This window comes from Capricornis sumatraensis, chromosome 2 (assembly GCF_032405125.1).
Source record: "Capricornis sumatraensis isolate serow.1 chromosome 2, serow.2, whole genome shotgun sequence".
Classification (NCBI taxonomy): Eukaryota; Metazoa; Chordata; class Mammalia; order Artiodactyla; family Bovidae; genus Capricornis; species Capricornis sumatraensis.
The window spans coordinates 63,750,614-63,773,126 of NC_091070.1; positions in this window are offsets into that span (position 1 = coordinate 63,750,614).

The following is a 22,513-nucleotide window of genomic DNA, read 5'->3' on the forward strand; positions in this document are numbered from 1 at the left end:
CCACAGATTTAACACAACACAAAAGAGTTTATGGCAGACCCTTCTTGCCCATTTCAATCTCAAAACTATGGCACCAGTAAATAAAATATAAAACCTTTTCAGAGTGCTATAAATGTTTGTGGAGTAAAGATTTATCTTAAAAATATAGCAAAACTGCTTCCACAACAAAAGGACAATCCTGGCTTTCTAAAATATTAAGTTTTGTTCAAAAATCAGGGCCATTTAAAGAGTTAAGTTTTAAAGTGTAGAAATTTTTCTTTTTAAAATCCAAATGCAAAACTTTAGCCCTCTGTAACTTATCTATATTGAGACGCAAATAAGATACAATGTGTTCTTCATAATCTGCAAGTAAAAATTCTTTACTTACTAGAGCATATCAGTGCTGAGTACTTAAAGCAATCAGCTGAGTCTTAGACATTACACCAATGCCAGGAGATTATAATGGCAACATGTTACAAATTAAATAGCTCTGAAATAAAGATTTTATTTTTCTGTTTTAACAGAAATTAGATTTTGGACTAAATTATTTAGCAACCAAATAGAGAATAAGCAAAAGTATGATTCCATTACCTTTAGATGTTGTTAGCAACCAAGACTAATGGCTGAGACAAACAAATTACTGCCCCAAGGTGAGCTGCAAGTCCATCTGCTCCTCTCTATTTGATTTCTTGAAGCAATTCTAACTGCTAATTAAGCATGAAAAGTTGTGCCGTGAACCTTTCACCTGATATTCATAAAAGGTAGAAGTTCTTAAGGAGCTCTCAGAGCAATGCATATGTCATCAATTGCTATCTCAGCTACGACCTGCTGTCCTGCAGTACAGGGTCTCAAACTGTGATTGTTCTGCTCTTGGGGAAGAAACTTTCTTTTTCACTTTTTACTGGCTAATATACACAGACACATCTACTAACTGTTTTGAGTCAATTGGTTTGCTTCTCACATAAACCTTAGTTCATTAGATGCTCAGACACAGGAGGGAGGCAAATCTGACTCCCACCTCATGTGCAGACAGTGCTGAGGTGATCTGTCTCAGTGTGCAGAGCCTAGGCTCCAGAGCCAACATTTCTTGCTACTTCTTCTGGCCTAAAGCCATAAAACTGGCTCTCTGCCTTGCTGCACATTGGAAACACCTGGAGAACTTTTAAAAATGCTGACATCTGGGTTCCACCCCTAGAGATTTTAATTTCATTGGTTTGGGGTGAAGTTTGAGCACTGGAAATTTTTAAAGTTCCCCCAGGTGATTATAATGTGCAGCCAAGGCTGAGACCTGATTTAGAAGGAGGCCCTAATTAAATCTGATTATCACCTCTGAAGACACTGTTAAGATGTCCCGGCTGCTTTCAGAAATCACAGGGAGCCTATGACTGTAAGTTCCTCTAACTGTGATCCCTGTGATGCACTTCCATACAATCCCTCATCTAACACATTTTCCCATTCCTTTCTCATTTCCACATGGTCTTCTACTTTTCTCTGGGAAACTCAGTCTATCATAAGCAAAATCACCTGACTCAGTAATCACAACTTGTTATTATTGATAACTACAGTCATTCCATTCTTGGTTTCTAATATCCTACTCTCCAAAACTAAGATATTGTTGGATGCTCTTTATCCCAACTCCAACAATTATTTGCCACACTGGAGCCTCTATTGATTTTTGTTCTCTATAATTTCCTTCATAATATTTTTTTCATCCTTACCCTATTTAGAGTTGACGGTTCATCAAAATACTTCTTTCTTCATCTTTCCCTTCAGGATACTAAGTTCGCAAGATTCCAACTCTGGTTAACTTCTAGTTCTCACCCAACTTCTAGTTCTCACCTACTTTCTAACTTTACCTGAGTAGCTGAGTCTTGCTAACGAAAATCTTGGAGCCATGCTGGTCTCAGCTTAAATGACCATAGATTTCAAGGGGAGAGGCAAAGTTGCCTGGAATTACATGAAAGTGTCATTGTGGAACTATTCTCCCACTCTCCTGGATGACAATTTCTCACGTTTTTCTGACAACATCCAAAACCCCACCTTCCCTCTTAACCTTTACTAAATTGCTTTGCACTTAATTCTATAGGGAAAACAAGAACACCAAATAATTTCCTCATCTGTCCACCACCTCATCAAGGTCAAATGTGACCTCCACATTGCAAATCCAAATGTCAAGGCTGTTTTCTTAACTGATATATCTTAAATATCTAACATAAATTCCATATTTAGCACGCTTCAAACAAAAGTATTGATCTAATTATAAATTCTAAAACAAGCTTTTCCCTAATCTTAATAAAATGGCAATTTCATTTTTATAAATATCCATATCAAAGACACTGAATTCTTCCACAATTCCTCCCTTGCTCCCTATATTTAAAATAACACTAGAACCCAAACCGTTTTTCATATCATCCAGCATTATCAACCTAGTGAGTCTCTTGCCTGTACTATTGAGATTCTTCTTAACAGGCTACCTGTTTCCATCATAGCTTCTACTACAGTCAATGAGAATGATATTTTCAAAATGTAAATCAGAACATGGCACTGCTCTGCTCCAAAAGCTCCAGTGGCTTCCATGCCATTCAAAATTATCCCATCAAGAATCTTCACCAAAGCCTCCAAAGGCCTGACATACTTAACCCCTCTCCTGTATTTTCCTAATACTCTGTTCCAGCTTGTACTTGTTTGCCATAATTCTCACCCACAGTCATGCCTTTCCAACCAGACTGTCCTTTTTAGCCCAAGCAAACCACCACTTCAAAACTTTGGGGACCTTTGAATTTATTTTATTCCCTCTTACTAGAACACTCTTTCCCTAAATATTATCCTGGCTCTCTCATTCTTTTCATTCAGAGAGAAAAGCCACACAGACAGAGAGGTCTTCAATTATACTAAAGGAATCCCAAGACCTCCATCCTCAGTCTCACACTCTCTACCTCATTATTACACTATATATTGTCTTCATAGCCCTGAAATCATGTTGGTTTTTTTTTTTTGCTATCTACCCCCAATTTAATAAAAGCTCCATAATAGCAGATATTATGTATTTTATTCATTGTTTTATCCTCATACTATGTTTTTAATAATATTAAATGACAGAAAAGTTAACATTTTTCAGTTTTTTCATTTATAAAATGGAAAATAATACCTGTTTATAATGAAGATTAAAAGCATTTATATATGTAAAACACCAGGCATACAATAAGCCTTTGATAGAAGTAAAACTAAAATTATGGCAAGGAATATGCCAATTTGTGACAAAGATGGCCAATATATATTTGTGTATGTATATGTGTGTGTGTATATATATATATATATATATAGTTGTTGTTCAGTTGCTAAGTTGTGTCTCACTCTTTGCAACCCCATAGACTACAGTATGCCAGGCTTCCCTGTCCTTCACTACCTCCCAGAGTTTGCTCAAATTCATGTCCATTGAGTCAGTGATGCAATCTAAACATCTCATCCTCTGTTGTTCCCATCTCATTTTGCCTTCAATCTTTTCCAGCATCAGGGTCTTTTTCAATGCATCAGTTCTTCATATCAGGTAGCCAAAGTAATAGAGCTTCAGCTTCAGTATCAGTCCTTCCAATGAGTATTCATGATTTATTTCCTTTAGGATTGACTGTTTTGATCTCCTTGCTGTCCAAGGGACTCTCAAGAGTATTCTCTGACACTACAGTTTGAAAGCCTCAGTTCTTTAGTACTCAGCCTTCTTTATGGTCCAACTATCACATCTGTACATGACTACTGGAAAAACCATAGCTTTGACTGTAAGGACCTTTGTTGGCAAAGTGATGTTTCTCCTTTTAATATGCTGTCTAGGTTTTCATAGCTTTCCTTCCAAGAAACAAGCATCTTTTAATTTCAGGACTGAGTCACCATCTGCAGTGATTTTGGAGGCCAAGAAAAGAAAATCTGTCACTGTTTCCACTTTTTCTCCTTCTTTTAGACATGAAGTGATGGAACCGGATGCCAATGATCTTCTTGGTTGTTTTTTTTTTTTTTTTTTAATGTAGAGTTTCAAGCTGCATTTTCACTCTCCTCCTTCACCTTCATCAAGAGGCTCTAGTTCCTCTTCACTTTCTGCCATTAGAGTGGTATCATCTGTGTATCTGAAGTTGTTGATATTTCTCCTGGAAATATTGATCCCAGCTTGTGATCCATCCAGCCTGGCATTTTGCATGATATACTCTGCATATAGGTTAAATAAGCAGGGTGACAATACACGGCCTTGCCATACTTTTCTCTCAACTGTGAACCAGTCCATCGTTCCATGTCTGTTTCTAACAGTTGCTTCTTGACCTGCGTATAGGTTTCTCAGGAGACAAGTAAGGTGGTCTGGTATTCCCATCTCTTGAAGAATTTTCCACAGTTTGTTGGGATCCACAATCAAATGCTTTAGCATAGTCAATGAAGGAGAAGTAGATGCTTTTCTGGAACTCTTTTGCTTTTTCCGTGATCCAACCAATGTTGTCAGTTTGATCTCTGGTTGCTCTGCCTTTCCTAAAACCAGCTTGCACATCTGGAAGTTCACGTACTGCTGAAGCCCAGCTTGAAAGATTTTGAGCATAACCTTGCTAGCATGTGAAGTGAATGCAATTGTACAGTACAAATTCAGAATACTATAATGTGATGATGTGATGACCAAGGTTAATGGACAGAAGTATTAAAAATAGCTATAGCTTTAACAATCTGTGAATGTATACTAATAGAAAAAGAGGTAAATTTTAACATCAAAAACATAAAGATGATAGAGCTTTATATGTGATCAAAGTTAGCTGGTTATCGGCATAAAACAGACTATTGTATCTATAAGACATTTTATATAAACCTCATGGTAACCACAAATCAAAAGATATATGAAAAATAAAGAAAAAGAAATCAAAGCATACCGTTACAGAAAATTATCAGTTCACAAATGAAGCAACACAAGAGGAAGAAAAGAACAAGGAAACTACAAAGAAGAGAAATATAAGATGGCATTAGAAAGTCCTTACCTATTAATAGATATTAATAATTATTTTATTAGATGTAAATGGATTAATTCCCAATCAAAACGTTTTAAAGATACACATAGGCTTAACATGAAGAAATGAAAAAAGATATTCCAGCCAAGTGGAAACTAAAAGAGAGTAGGGGTAGCTATACTTGTATCAGAAAAGCAGACTTTAAATCAAAAGCTTGCAAGAAAAGGCAGTTCCTTCAGTTCAGTTCAGTCTCTCAGTCGTGTCCAACTTTTTGAAACCCCATGAACCACAGCATGCCAGGCCTCCCTGTCCACCACCAACTCCTGGAGCCTACCCAAACTCATGTCCATTGAGTCGGTGATGCCATCCAATCATCTCATCCCTGTCATCCCCTTCTCCTCCTGCCTTCAATCTTTCCTGGCATCAGGGTCTTTTCAAATGAGTCAGCTCTTCGCATCAGGTGGCCAAAGTATTGGAGTTTCAGCCTCAACAGTAGTCCTTCCAATGAGCACCCAGATGAGCACTCAGGATTGATCTCCTCTAGGATGGACTGGTAGGATCTCTTTGCAGTCAAAGGGACTCTCAAGAGTCCTCTCCAACACCACAGTTCAAAAGCATCAGTTCTTCAGCGCTCAGCTTTCTTTATAGTCCAACTCTCACACCTATACACGACTGCTGGAAGAACCATATCCTTGACTAGACGGACCTTACATAATGATAAAGGGGTAAATATATATATATATATACATATATATATGAAATATTATCATTTGAGACAACATAGGTACAAAAAAGATCTTCACAACCAAGATAATCATGATGGTGTGATCACTCACCTAGCCAGACATCCTGGAATATAAAGTCAAGTGGGCTTTAGAAAGCATCACTATGAACAAAGCTAGTGGAGGTGATGGCATTCCAGTTGAGCTATTTCAAATCCTGGAAGATGATGCTGTGAAAGTGCTACACTCAATATGCCAGCAATTTGGAAAACTCAGCAGTGGCTACAGGACTGGAAAAAGGTCAGTTTTCATTCCAATCCCAAAGAAAGGCAATGACAAAGAATGCTCAAACTACAGCACAATTGCACTCATGTCACACGCTAGTAAATTAATGCTCAAAATTCTCCAAGCCAGGCTTCAGCAATATGTGAACCGTGAAATTTCAGACATTCAAGCTGGTTTTAGAAAAGGAAGAGGAACCAGAGATCAAATTGCTAACATCCGCTGGATTATCGAAAACGTGAGAGTTCCAGAAAAACATCTGATTCTGTTTTATTGACTACGCCAAAGCCTCTGACTGTGTGGCTCAAATAAACTGTGGGGAATTCTGAAAGAGATGGGAATACCAGACCACCTGACCTGCCTCTTGAGAAACCTATATGCAGGTCAGGAAGCAGCAGTTAGAACTGGACATGGAACAACAGACTGGTTCCAAATAGGAAACGGAGTACATCAAGGCTGTATATTGTCACCCTGCTTATTTAACTTCTATGCAGAGTACATCATGAGAAACGCTGGGCTGGAAGAAGCACAAGCTGGAATCAAGATTGCCAGGAGAAATATCAATAACCTCAGATATGCAGATGACACCGCCCTTATGGCAGAAAGTGAAGAGGAACTAAAAAGCCTCTTGATGAAAGTGAAAGAGGACAGTGGAAAAGTTGGCTTAAAGCTCAACATTTAGAAAACGAAGATCATGGTACCTGGTCCCATCACTTCATGGGAAATAGATGGGGAAACAGTGGAAACAGTGTCAGACTTTATTTTCCTGGGCTCCAAAATCACTGCAGATGGTGATTGCAGCCATGAAATTAAAAGACGCTTACTCCTTGGAAGGAAAGTTATGACCAACCTAGATAGTATATTCAAAAGCAGAGACATTACTTTGCCAGCAAAGGTCCATCTAGTCAAGGCTTTGGTTTTTCATGTGGTCATGGGAAAACCATATACGATGTGAGAGTTGGACTGTGAAGAAAGCTGAGCGCCAAATAACTGATGCTTTTGAACTATGGTGTTGGAGAAGACCCTTGAGAGTCCCTTGGACTGCAAGGAGATCCAACCAGTCCATTCTAAAGGAGATCAGTCCTGGGTGTTCTTTGGAAGGACTGATGCTAAAGATGAAACTCCAATACTTTGGCCACCTCATGCGAAGAGTTGACTCTTTGGAAAAGACTCTGATGCTGGGAGGGATTGGGGGCAAGAGGAAAAGGGGACGACAGAGGATGAGATGGCTGGATCACATCACCGACTTGATGGACATGAGTTTAGTGAACTCCGGGAGTTGGTGATGGACAGGGAGGCGTGGCATGCTACAGTTCATGGGGTCGCAAAGAGTCAGACACGACTGAGTGACTGAACTGAACTGAGGTGAATTTGAGAGCATTATGCTAAGTGAAATAAGTCAGAGAAAGACAAACATCGCATGATCATGTTTACATGTAGAATCTAAAAAAGTTGAAATGATAGTAATAGAGAGTAGAATGGTGGTTGTTAGGGGTGTGAGGTCAGAGTAATGAGGAGTTGTTGGTAAAAAGGCACAAATTTCCAGCTATAAGATTAATAAAGCCTGGTGATCTAATGTACAATATGGCAACTGTAGTTAACAATACTATATACTCAACAATTGCTAAGTGAGTATATATTAAATTTTCTCACATCACAAACACAGAAAAGGTAATTATATGATGTAATGGAGGTGTTAATTAATCATACTATGGCAATCATTTTGCAATATATATGTATCAAATCATCACATTATACATCTTAAACTTATACAATTTAAAAAGTCAATTATATCTCAGTGAAGCTGGAAAAAATAAAATAGCAAACATTTAGCCCATGCTTGGTGTTAAAATTATTAGGTATAACATGAGAGGCTGCATATATTTCAAATACTTTAATATTACATCTAAAAACTAAAGACTCAAGGATTCCAATTTAAAGTTAAAAAAAAAAACCAAGCAAGATAAAATATCTTGTGTAGACAAATTTTACATTATGCTTTTAATGTGAACTGTTGGCAATTCTCATTGTTCCCACAACCACAGAAAGTCTCGTTTTTGTATGATTTTATACGAAACAACCAATCAACTGAATCAAAGTTGAGAACATTTTATATAAGTGTATTTTACTCTTGACATTTTAAAGGATCTATCTATGGAGTAAACATTTCACTTTAAAATTAGTTCCCTTTACATTTTTTTTTTACCACAACCAGGGCTACACGCCCAGGTCTGGCTTCTAATTCCGTAAAATTGCCTACAATTAAACTGTTAAACTAGACTATAAGATAAATTGGCAGTTAAACTTAATAAATTTTAACATGTATGTTTGTAATCAAGGGCTGTAACAGAGAAATTTTAAATCTGATGAAAGTAATATAAGCATAGAATCTAGGGACTTTTGTAAATGGAGAACCTCCATTATTCCCTAAATGTCAATGGACCCCAAACTAACCCCACAGTTAATAGGAAAAAGACATATAGATGTCTGTATAAAAGACTATTTACTGAATCTGGAAAAATTACCAGGTATGGTCCTAGGCACTTTATATATTTTATTTAATCCTCAAAATAATTTCTGTAAAATATAGTAGTGTCACTAATTTACGTTTGTTGCTCTTCAGTCACTAAATTGTGCCCAACATTTTGAGACCCCATGGACTGCAGCATGCCAAGCTCTCCTGTCTTCCACTCTCTCCTGGAGTTTTCTCAAATTTATGTCCATTGAGTTGTTGATGTGCTTTATAGATAACAAAATTACAATTAAGAGAGTAAATGACACAGGCAGTGTCACACAACCTAAAAAGATAAAATCTGAGTCTTTCAATCACACTATTTTGCTAACAACTTTTCTAGATTACATAAATACTAATAGAAAACCATAATCTGAATTTATACTCCTTTGCTTTGTACTTTACCTTAATTACACAATAGCACCAGTTTTTTCTATAAGGCATATTTCATAAAATAGACTACACTGGAACTCACAATGGGCCCAATTTCCCATCCCTACTCCAAGACAGTATTTAAATCATATTAACTAGATTATTGTGTTTTTAGACATTTCTTTTTTTAATTTAAATTTATTTATTTTAATTGGAGGCTAATTACTTTATCCTCAAGATTCTTAGAGCAAATATAAATGAAAAAGACACTAAAAATGCTTTTGAAGTCATTTTAAGTGCACTGTAAAACTCAGCAGTCACTCAACAACGAGTTTTATTTTCTGTTTTAAACAATAAACTACCTATTTTCGTATCCAGGATCTTAAATGAAAAAACAAAACAGTGTTGTTCAGCAATGAAGAGTTTATAACTTTAAGCTTTTTAAAAAAATGTGAACAACCTCTTATATGTTTTCATAAACACCATACTCAAGGCCAACTAATTCTCAGGGAATAAGCACTTAGGTCTTTAATAAAGATGGAAATTATCTAGTCAGCCAGCTCCTAGCATTCACCTATTAAAATGAACCATGACTGGGTCTTTAACTTTCTGATAAGCTAAGCAGCAACCTGGAGTTCAAACTCTTTCCATCCTCCCATTGAAAACTGATGATTACATGCTGAATGATAACAGCATTTGCAGCTTAAGTGAAACAACATGTACTTCTCTTCAACCCTAATACATGTTGCATTGTAATTTGAATGCATTTATCATTGTGTATTTTCAGATATAAATTACAAACTTAAATTAATGAAATAGGTCTACATTTTCATTACAATCAATCATGAATGAAAATTTATCACCATGTATATACTGCAATAAGAATAGGCAAAACAAATTCCTGAATTTGAAAAGAATTCATTGTTCAAGGTGATTTAAAACTAGTCATAACACTATAATGGAAAACTATTTTATGAAATTAATATAACATTCCAAGATAACTTTTTGTTGATATACAGAAAATTCATATAAATCTATGAAACAAAACCTGAAACTTCAATAAAAAAATAAGAGCTGTAACTATAAGTAGACCATGCCCTTCTCTGAAAGTATAAGGGTCAAGGTTCAACATTAAGAATTTGGAAAATATATATATGTATATTTATGCAGAGAAAATTTTCAACAAATTATGACTTAAGAACCTCTCAAAGGTATTATATGTCCTGAAATTCACTTTTATATATTTGGTTAATGAATTTAGTTATAGAATGGAAATGATATTGTATTTATAATTTTGTTTCCCTTTGCCATTCACCTTGTGATCATTTTCTCATGTCATTAGGCATTCCTTGAAAACATCCTATAGACATTAAAATGAACAGATCCTTTAGGGAATATTTGGCAAGTATTATAATGCAATATTCAAATGACTTCCTATCACACAGGTTTTAGACCATAAGGGATTCCCAGTAGGGTGTAAGGACAAAGACTTTGTCCTCTATAATGCTTTCTCAGTCATTATAATCTTTCCAACTGACAACTGTTTTTCTCAACTTTAGTCCTAGATTTAATTTTTCTGAGTAAATGTCACACTACCTATGCAGAATTTTGTTCTTTAACATGACCATCCTCAGAGAGTTCCCTCTTTGTGATTCTAGAAAAATTAAAATTCTATAAATTATATTTAGACAATTACCAGAGTTTTCTTAAACTAACCTGACTTTTAAAAATTATTTATTAAATATGTGGATATTGGCCAAAACCTCCAGTTTACTTTTACTTATAGAGTTCTGACCACAGTGTGCTTGGTATTATCCACACTGACAAGGCGGGCTTCCCTGGTGGCTCAGGTGGTGAAGAATCTGCCTGCAGTGCAGGAGACCTAGGTTCAATCCCTGGGTTGGGAAGATCCCCTGGAGGAGGGCATGGCAACCCACTCCAGTACTCTTGCTTGGAGAATCCCCATGGACAGGGGAGCCTGGTGGGCTACATACAGTCCATGGGGTCGCAGAGTCATACACAACTGAGCGACTAAGCACAGCACAGCACACTGACAAGGAAACAAATTCCCATTCTTATTATAGAGACCATCTCAGGATTATATTTAACAACTCAGAGGTCAGCATCCAGTGATCTTCAATCATCCTGGAAAATTGCATTTTATCCAAATTATAAATGTCCAAAAGTTCTAATTCTAGCACATATTCTTTTAAAAATAAAACTATTGTAAGACTTTCATAAAGGCTACACATTTATCTCAGAATTTTAATAAAATAATAGACTAAGGAGAAATACCGGTCAATTTATATCCAAACTTAGAATTTCTTGTCCTCCACATGTTTGTGTGGATCAGGAAAAATAAACATGTGGATTTATTTAAAGTTATTTGTACATGATATGAAAAAAATTCTCATGACTATAACAGTCTTGGACTCACAACTACTGACTTCCTACTGCGTAATGGATAGAGTTCAGACTCCTTCCTGGACAAGGATGCGCATGACAGGTCAAGCATCATCAGGTCCCAGTAATGGGTTGAAGCTTCCCTTCCCTGTACCTTCTCTACAGTCCAGCTGACCTCTTCAGTTTCTCACAACAAGCACACTAGCTTAGCACTCACAGTTTCACTCATGAATTTATGATCCATTTAGTCTATTCCACTTTATCAAGTTCTAGGGAAAAGCCAGGCCTTTAATCTGTTCTTGGATTAAATTCTTCCATTAAACCTTCCCTGAACTGTTACTGTACTAGTCACACATACCGATGCTTGGTTAAATTCAAGTGGTCATTCTGGGACTGTATTCTAATTGCCTAATGTACACGAATTCCCCCTCTCTGACAAGACTGTAAGATAATAAAAGGCAATTATAAATACCCCATGTGCAGCACATTAAGATGCAGTCTAGTAAGAATGCAATAAATACTTCTTTATTTGAATTTTTCTTCTTAAGTAATCAATGAGACTATTGCTGCAAATGCTACCACAGCTGTGAAACCTGCCACTATCAATGTAACCAGAAGTAGAAATGAAAAGCTTTAGAAAGATTTTCTGACTGATATGTAAATATAGTCAAAATGCTTGTGATTTTTATTATATCTCTACATTTTTAAAAAATTATATAAATAAAGTAAGTAAATCATTGATAAGAATTTAATACTTTCAATACCCATCTTCATGGTAAACACAGTATAAATATGCTAAAAATTAAAATACAAAAATGTTCATCTGAATCCAAATAATGTAGGCTTTAATATTAACTAAATGAAAAGACTGGCCCCCAAATTATAGGTTCATGATACATAAAAATATGCCTTGCATTCATGCATGCATGCTAAGTCTCTTCAGTCTGTTCACGGAATTCTCCAGGCAAGAATACTGGAGTGGGTTAAGCAACTTTAAATTTGATTATATATTATTTATATTCAGCCTCTTCTTTCTTTTGAAACACTTCCAACTAATCCTATATTTCCTGGGCACATTCAAATTTTTAAATAATTTTCTTTTAGTTAATGGAAAATATTCACAGAATAAGCAAAGTCATATTATTTTAGGATATTCAGAACAACAAAAACACGAAAAGATTAAGTACTTGCTAGACAAACTCAGGTGAATAAATCAAATTTCTTTCAGTAAAATATTAAGTATTTTCCCCCTTCACTGGCAAATAGTTAAAACCATGAATTGTAAATCTGTAAATGTCTAGAATCTACTGTATTCATGATTTTGTTATGCAGAGAAGGCAACCATCACTATTGAAGCTTCAGCTACTTTAAATATGAATCCCATGCCTAAAATCAAGTGAAAATACTGTCTAGAGCTTTGCCTCCCAAGAAACAGCAAGGCAAATGAAAATATACAGTCACTGGAAGCACTAATGAGCATTTGATTTACTCAATAACCTAGTCTCTTTGATTTCAAATCTAGCGACCTGTCTCTAAACATCAAAGATGTTCATCAGTCATCTTGAATCTCTTCTTTGATATGCATATGTGTATATTAACTTAGCATTTTCAAGTGTAGGCTCCCTTCCCTCAATTAATAGCAGTTCCTTCAGAATAAAGTCTTTAATTCCATTATTTAGTTATTCAAGAAGCCAATCTATGTTTTAAAAGCAATAGGTGTTTGCAAAATACGAATTGGAAATTGGAAAAAAAGTCAGTATATTTAAATTCACCCATGACAGATTTACAAAGAGGGAAATTTGGTAGAGGTTATTGAAAAAACTTTTTTTGCCCAAGTTTTTTTCTTGTTCTTTGTTTAGTCACATATCTCTAGTGTCTGGCACATTGTAGGTAAACAAATATTTGCTGAATGAATAAATGAATATTTTCTTAAATTAATAGAAGACATTTTAATTGTGGTTTATATTACAAACACTATGTACTATAAATGTTTAACTAAAAGTCTATCCTGTCAAACTCTTAATCCCTTTTCCTGACTTCATTGAAATTATTACATGGTGACAGGAAATGAAAAAGATCCTGATGCTGGGAAAGACTGAAGGCAGGAGGAGAAGGGGACAACAGAGGATGAGATGGTGGGATGGCATCACTGACTTGATGGACATGAGTTTGAGCAAGCTCCGGGAGTTGGTGATAGACAGGGAAGCCTGGCATGCTGCAGTCCATGGGGTTGCAAATTCACAAAGATGTCCACATAAAGCAGTTAGAGAGCACTGCAACAGCACAGAATCTATCGTGAAATTGTGGTCTAACAACTATAAAACTATCACTCAGTCTTTGGACTTTAAAAGTAATATTTAGATTACTAGTAACCTATCTTGTTTGTTAGCATGAAGTGCAGGGCTCATAATTGTAAAACTCTATATGCATTTTTATTTTTAATGGTCACTAGGTAATAACTATGGTACAAAATTAACGTTAATTCTTAAAGTTTATAACTGAGATATAACAAATGAGTGTGAGCTGATCTTACCTGATATTCCCTAACTGTTCTCACCTATCAAGACTGTACTCTTTGAAATTAAAAGTTTTTATTTTCTACTTTTAAAAAGATTATGAAACCATGGATGCCGGGGTCCAGCCCCAGTGGATCCAGGGAATTTGAAGCAGGGACGGCGTTGGCGAGGAAAGACTTATTTATTTATTAATATAAGATTAGATTAGGAAGAAATAGTGTAGTAGGAAAATTTAGGCAGAGAAAAGGAGGCTGAATAACTTGGCTTTTGGGGAAAACCAATAAAACTCCAGACAAGGAATTTGCACCATCTACGTTAGGCCACTGGCGTCCATTTGAATTGGAGAGTGCCCCGCCCTTGGGCTCTCTCTCTTATGGATCTTAGAAGCCAGGACAAGTAAGTATACATGGTGAGCCTCCCTGCTCCAGATGGGAATTCACCCGGAAAAAGAAAAGAACGACATGGGGAAGCCCAGCATTGGTGCAAGACTCCAAAAACTATTTTTCAAAATCAGCTTATATACCCCAAGTTGTACATAATGGAATATGCAGAGTTATGCAGGGGCAGCAGTCCTGACCCTCACTGAGACAAGGCTTTCTTTTTGCATACCCTCCTGTATACAAAAGGTCTCAGGTGGTTTACATTATCTTCTGCCCAAGAGGCTTGTTAACATTTTTATGGCTCTCTTCCTGGATAATTGTCTATCAACCAGAAAACTCCTTTTCCCTAGAAGTGTTTTTTCTTTACTCTGCATCACCTTCAAAGTACTAAATAAATTTACATTCCTGTAGAACAAAGGTGCAGTGGGTTATAACAAAGAAAGTACTTAACTCAAAGATCTAATGTTGCTAATACCAGGTCTACTACCTGTTTTTCTATATACCAACTATATCTAAAAATAGAGAATATGAAAATTTGGCAGCAAGTATTGGCTCAACAAATGAAACCTTTAATCAGTCCTATTCTAATGATTTTGACTCCTCGGAAGCCCCTACATTCCTAGGATGTTTTAAGCTTCCTGTGCCTCCCCAAGTCGGGAGGCCTCAAACAATCACATGCACAGCTGTACGAGTCCTGCAGGCAGGCTAAAAAGCCATCAGAGGGGTTTTTGGATTGAAACACTCGTATTATGCCCAGGAGATTTATCATCTAAAAGCTCTAATTTTTTTTTTAGAAAAAGGTGGTGGGGGGACAGTCCCCTGTTAATGACAGAAGAGTAGGTGGAAAGCATAACACAGTAAAGCAGGCAGATTCTGGTCTTGGGGGGTGGACGCTCAGGAATTTCCAGGGGGAATCCCTGAAGCCAATCGCGTCCTTGCGTTTTGTCAGGCTTCTTTCCGCATGACCTTGTCATGGGTGGGATTCCTCACGCTGGCTCCCGGCACATGGATAAAGGACTTAATTCCTAATAGTGTCCTTTTTCTCTAGAAATAGCTTTTGGCAACACAGAACTTTGTTATCCATAGAAATAAACACTTCCAGTCATTTTTTCCATACAAATTTTTTTTAGTATCTCTGTATGTGAGGCATTGTTATAGGGACAGGATGAAACAGTTAAGCAGAGAGAAAAAGTCTTTCCTTTACAGGTTCTTTTCTAAATTATAGTCTAGTAAGAATGGCAAAGATAAATAAGTTAACAACAATTTAAGTGCTAATTAGTACAGGGGGATAAAAAGCAACTAGGACACCACTGAGGGGAATTACCGCTGGATATAATAGCCAAGTAAAGTATGTCTAAGTAAATGGCACAGATGCAGAACTGTCATGAAAAATGTTCTATGTGACTATGGGAGTGAGTGAGCCACTCAACAATCTTCTTGAGGAGATTTTGTAAATAAAAGAGAAAACAAGTTTAGAGATCCCTGGAGGGAGGATGCTTAGCACCATTCAATTATAGCAAGAAGCCTAGGGTGACAGAGGAATATGAAATACAGGGAAAGAGTTATGTGAGAAGGCACTAACACAGTGGACGACAGAGTTTTGTAAGGGCATTGTAGGACATCTTTGGCGGTAAGCAGCAGTTTTGATTCCAAGGACAATGGAAAGCGGTTAGAGAGTTCTAAACAGAGAAGTAATATTATATTATTTGATTGAATACCATTTAATGGAATTCCCAGATGGTGCTAGTGGTAAAGAACACCCCTGCCAATTCAGGAGACTTAAAAGATACAGGTTCGACCTCTGGTCAGGAAGATTCCCCAGAGGAAGTCATGTCAACCCACTCCAGTATTCTTACCTGGAGAATCCCATGGACAGAGGAGCCTGGTGGGCTACAGTCCATAGGGTCGCAAAGGGTTGGACATGACTGAAGTGACTCAGCATGTACACAGTATATGTTTACTATGTGATTACTAGGTAATTTGCTAAGTGATTTACAAATGTATTTAATCACTGTATCAACTCAATAAAGCCATTAGACAGAACTGAGTTAGAGGGGAATTATGAAACTCAAATTACAAAAACGCTAAGTTCTGGGAGGGATCTTCTACATAAGTTCTCCACTACAGACTCTGGACTCACAACTGCCCTATACTCCTAGCGGGGCTAGGTTCCTCAGGGGACACACGATACAGTTGCATAGGGCCAAAGGGGAAAGTCATAAGTCTCACACAGATCACAAAAAAGAAATCAAATATATAACTAGAATAAAGTATTACTTGAAGCAAACTATGGGATATTTTAGTTCTCTGTATAAGTCATCTATTTGGTTTAAATTAATTTTGACAAGCTTTCTTAAAGATGTCAGCAATTGTTACTTTCTATACCTGTCTTTTTTCCTTAAGGGCATAATAATTACCTCAAACACCTTGGAATCTTCTACATTCCCTAGCAGACAGTGCCTTGCAGGAAGTGGGACTTTATAGAGTACTTGTTGAACAAATCATACATTGCAAAACTACAAAAAAAAAGAATTCTTCTTCAGTACCTGGCACCATAGGAAACCTTAGACCTAACAATCGGTTGATGCTGGTTCTCAGCGAAACCATTTTTTACAGAGTTTGCATTGAACTTGAAACTGTACTTTGAGAAATCTTGAAAGTGTCTTTAAAAGTTTTTCAGCATTTGGCCCTAGACATTTTTCACTTGAAGCATTTTTAGATGTGTTTCCCTGATTTTTAAAACATCAGTTACCCAGTAGATATATTAAAGCTTTTGCCTTTTGTTTGAATTAACTAGAAAATTTCATAGGACTATTGTCAACTGAATAAATATATCTCCTCCTCTGAAAACTTCCTACTCCCTTCTGAAATTCTCAGGAAGATTTATAACAGTAACCTCTTTCCGTTAAGTTCTGATCCTTTCTGGTAATTTCTTTCAGGATAAAATGTATTGGCAACAGCTTTGATGTCTTTATCTTGCTTTATCCTTTCTTCTTTAAGAAGCAGTTTTTGTTCATCCTTGGCTCTTAGGACATGCTTTATGTAATAACAGCATGAAAAGAATTAGAATGGAAATGTGTATCCTGTTTTGGAACTGTGTCTATTTACCTAATATAAAAGATAGAGCAGTTTTTCAAAAGCATAGCAGAACAATGCTGTACTCTTCTCAATTTCACAGTAACATCTGAGCCGTGACCAAACTATTTGACAAGAATGAATATTAAATCAGGACAGGAAGAAAGATAATATAGACTTTTCTTACTGAAATAACAAATTAATGATAGATGTATTTAAAAATAAAAACTGACAAATAACTAAAACATGGCTTAAAACAGGAGACAAACATGATCAGAAAATAATTTTGAAATGGTTTGTTTCTCCAATCTTTACACAAAGGACTTAATCTTCTCAATGGTTATGACATATATTTTCATATCATCCATCCATTTTTTTCTTTTACTTTGTTCCGTTCCCATCCCAACCTCTCAGGAATTATAATCAACCAATATTTATGGGATATCTACTATGTGTCTAGAATTATACTAGTCAAAATTATCCACAACAGAACTTGCTCTCAAAAGACATCTTGTTGAAAAAAGAGTAACAGAAGTAGTAACAAAACAAAACATAAGTTAAGGGCTAGATCACATGCCATGGTGAAAAGTGTAATAGGATTTCCAGCACAGGAGTTAATCATATGAACTGGACTAGTCTGGGGTAGAATTATGAAAGAAAATATATTTTGAACTAATTATTTAAATATAAAGACAGATAAATTCACAACTCCTTATCTAGGGATAGAGACCATATACATTTTGCTCCCTGTTAGTTCTCAGACCTCATGTCCCGGCAATCTGTCTTGCCACAACTGCCTTTCTGTCATTCACTGAACTCATACATTGCTCAGACCAATGTACTACAAAAAGTTAAAAAAAAAAAATGAGTCTGAACCCCACTAAAGAACTAATAGCCTAAATTACCTTTTATTGTTGTCTATAAAAACCCTCATCATACTCTGGATCATAAATTAAGTGTGAAAGTTCTATGTGAACTTTCTGATTAAAACTCTAAGGGTAAAAATGTTTCACAGAGATTAAATTAAATAGTAGAGAAAGCAGTCTCTTAGATCACTTGCTTTCAAAGTAATAATATTTGCACATTTTCAGATATACCTGACTCATATAAATATATTCTGAGTTAGAAAATCTGTAACAAAAAAAAACCAACAGAAAATATAAGTCAAATTCTGTGAAAGTTTGTAGCATGGCCTTCCCACACATATTTCAGTGTATTCACTGGCCTATCACAGCACCTTGCACTTATACACAGTAAATATCTATTAAGTAAATGATGCACAAATGAAGAAATGAATGATTCACATTATCTTTATTTTAACCAGGATAAGCTATTGTATCCTGAGAATATGACCTAGCTTTGTACACTTACACTCATAAGATTCTAATATGTGTAACTAATATTAATATATTTGAAAAAGAGGGTCACAAATTGGGCATTGTGAAATTTTTAATGTTCTTTATATTTCAAATAACCTAATATTGTATTAATTTAGGTTTCAGGAAATGTAATATTGTTGTTCACTTTGGAATCTCCATCCAATTAAATCTGTCTTATTCTTTAAAACCTACCTCAAAAATGAAATTTTCTATAAAATCTTATCTAGATCCAGCAATTCCACTTTTTAAACTTTATGCCAAGGAAATAATTTATCTTGTATACAGAAATGTGCAAGGGTGCTTATCTCAGCATTGTCTATAAAATGAAAAATAAACTTGAATCAAAGAAAATTACAATACTACATGAATTATAACTCATTCATGGCCACCGTATAGTCAGCAAAAATAATGATTAAAATTTTTTAGAAAAATGGTCATAAAAAAATGGTAAGTAAAAAAATTGGGAAATACAATTCTATTTTTAATGTAGATTTATATAAATGGAGGCCAAGAAAAATGATGCTTTCCAACATCTAATTACACTGAAATGTTAAAAGTGATTTGCTCTGAGTGGAGGAATTACACATGATTCAAAAGAATTATTATCTATTTTTTTAGTTTTTCTATAATAATCATGTTTTACTTGAGTTATTTCAAACAGGGGCAAATAAAAAGAAAAGAACTATTTTACTTGAGTTATTTCAGAAAGGGACAAATAAAAAGAACAGAATCCTTACCTTATAAGATTTCCTCACTTTGATTTGCCTTCTAAGAAGCACAGGTTCAAGGCTCAAATTTAAAGTCTGTCACTAGCAATATATCAGATCCTATGACATATAGTTTGTATACTAACCTTATTCGTGTGTGCTAAGTCACTTCAGTTGTGTCCGACTCTTTGCAATCCTATGGGCTGTAGCCCACCAGGCTTCTCTGTCCATAGGATTCTCCAAGCAAGAAAATGGAGTGGGTTGTCATGCCCTCCTCCAGGGGATCTTCCCAATCCAGGGATTGAACCTCCATCTCTTGTATCTCCTGCATTGGCAGGTGGGTTCTTAACCACTACGTGCCACCTGGGAAACCCATACTAACCTGATATCTGGCTTCATATTACCTTTACATGTTGTTTTCGTCCTATTTCCTTCAACTCATTTTATCTTCCTATCTTTTTTATGCTTGTATAAATTCTGTGATTTCAAATATCACAGCACTTTACCAATAGTGCAGTTCAGGGAAGACTGGGTACCAGCTCCATAGCGTACAACAAGGCCACCATTTATCTTGGTGAATCTAACACAGTTCAGTCTGGTCTTCAGCCTTGTTGATCCATGAGACTGATTTTTATCAGTCTACTAAAAATGGATTTGTCTTTCCAGGCCAAGTTCCCAGAGATCAGTGTAGAGAAGAATAGCAGTGTATTGATTCACAGTAAGAAATAAATCTGTCATTTATACCAAATGTCATACTGACATGACCAGCTGACTCTTATCCTGTAGGAAAACTACAGAGGGAGCCAAATTATCAAAAGGTTGCTTGGTTGTCATGGAATCAGAAAAAGGAACACTTAAGGAATGGGTCTCAGTTAAGGTACCTTTGCTGCTGCTGCTGCCAAGTCACTTCAGTCGTGTCCGACTCTGTGCGACCCCATAGACGGCAGCCCACCCTGGGATTCTCCAGGCAAGAACACTGGAGTGGGTTGCCATTTCCTTCTCCAATGCATGAAAGTGAAAAGTGAAAGCGAAGTCGCTCAGTCGTGTCCAACCCTCAGCGACCCCACGGACTGCAGCCTTCCAGGCTCCTCCGTCCATGGGATTTTCCAGGCAAGAGTTCTGGAGTGGGGTGCCGTTGCCTTCTCCGAAGGTATCTTTAGGCATTCTTATATATTGTAAGAAAGAAATAGCCTTGCCAAGGATCTCATAATTTTAGAGAAACATTGAGGCACAGTGAAGTGATTAAGAACATGGGCTTTTGAGAAAGGCAAAGTGGTTTCAGATCCTATTTCCACTATTTTCTCTGTATTTGAACTTGAACTCTAAGCCTGTGTTTTCTGAAAATCAAGTATTTAGGAAACAACTGAGGTGGCTTAAATTTAAATCAGTTTAGGCTGAGACTTTGCTGTACCAATTCTAATTGTTTTAATAGGAAGTGTTATCTAATGGTGGCTCAGCGGTAAAGAATCTGCCTTTCAATGCAGGAGCATCAAGAGATGCAGGTTTAATCCCTGGCTTGGGAAGATCCCTTGTAGGAAGAGATGGCAACCCACTCCATTCCAGTGTCGTTGCCAGGATAATCCTATGGACAGAGGGGCCTGGAAGGCTGCAATCCACAGGGTTGCAAGGAATCAGACATGACTGAAGCAACGGAGCGTGCACATTAACTAATTAGGCTATAAAACTAAAATGGTTATTTTGTAAATATGGCAATCTGTCATATCTCTGTATTCCTATTAGATATTGGGCTCTCAGTGACATCTCAGATAACTTCAGTCTCTTTTAGTTATTTAAACAGTCTCAGTTTCATATTAATACTTCATCCTGTTATTTTGAACTTTCAAATGCATAGTTACTGGAAGGCTTTCTGTGTACTCAAACAGTTTACTGTGGTTCCAGAACAATTACTAAAAACATGATCCATGTAATCGTGCTTATCTGATAACTGATTGGTGCAAGCATGCCAAATGACTTCAGGCATGTCCAGCTCTTTGCAATTCTATGGACTATAGCCAGCCACACTCCTCTGCCCTGGGATTCTCCAGGCAAGAACACTGGAAGAAGTTGCCATACCCTCCTCCAGGGAATCTTCCCAACCCAGGGATTGAACCCACATCTCTTATACCTCCTGCATTGGCAGGCGGGTTCTTTACCACTAGCGCCACCTGGAAAGCTCAACCATTGTTACCACACAGCTATAGGATATGGAGCTTGCACCAGAATGAAAATCAATTTCATTACTAAGCACAGTTTGTAGCTCAAATGAAAGAGGAAATAGACAAGTCCAAAATTACAGTTATAATTTCCATACTATTCTCTTGATAATTAAGAGAGTAAGTAGAAAACCAATAAAAATGCAGAAGACTAAAATACTATCATATAAATTGACCTACTTGGTGTTTACAGAGCATGCCATTCAACACAAGCAAAATGCAAATTCTTTCCATTGTGCATGGATAATACTTTGAACCAGATGAAAATTAAGACATAATAAAATGTATGTAATACAACTAAGATTGCTTTTAGAGAGAAATTTATAGCTATAAATGCTTATGTTAGTACAAAATAAAACCTAAAATCTATACCTAATCTCCTACTTTAAAAACAAGCTTACAGAGAAAAGCAAATCCAAAGTAGGAGGAAAATAATCAAAATAAGAGAAAAAATTAATAGAATAGAAAATAAAAATAGAGCAAAAAAATCCCAAAACTTCTTTGAAAACAATCAAGAGATATAAAACTCTAGTTAGAATAAGAACAAAAAGAGAAAACACAAACTATCAATGTCAATTAAAAAAAAAGAAATCAAATCACTGTTAAACCAATAAACTGACAAAACATATTCAAGGGATATTATGAATAGCTTTTAGCCAATAAATTCAACAGTTTAGATAAAATGGCCATCACTAAAAATGCCACCACTATGAAAAAAACAATAAGACAAATTTATAAACAACTTCATGGCAATACTTTCAAAAACCCAAATGAAATAGGAAAATTTTATGAAAGGCACAAATTACCAGTATAACACAGGAGATCCAGATGAGTTACATGGTGAATTTTAGCAAGGATTTAAAGAAGAAAAATACAATTTTATACCAATGTTTTCAAAGAAGGAGAAATTTTCCAACTAATTTTATGAAACCAACATTATCCTGAAACCAAAATCAGACAAAGACATTATTGAAAAAGAAAACTTTAGTGAAATATCTCTCAA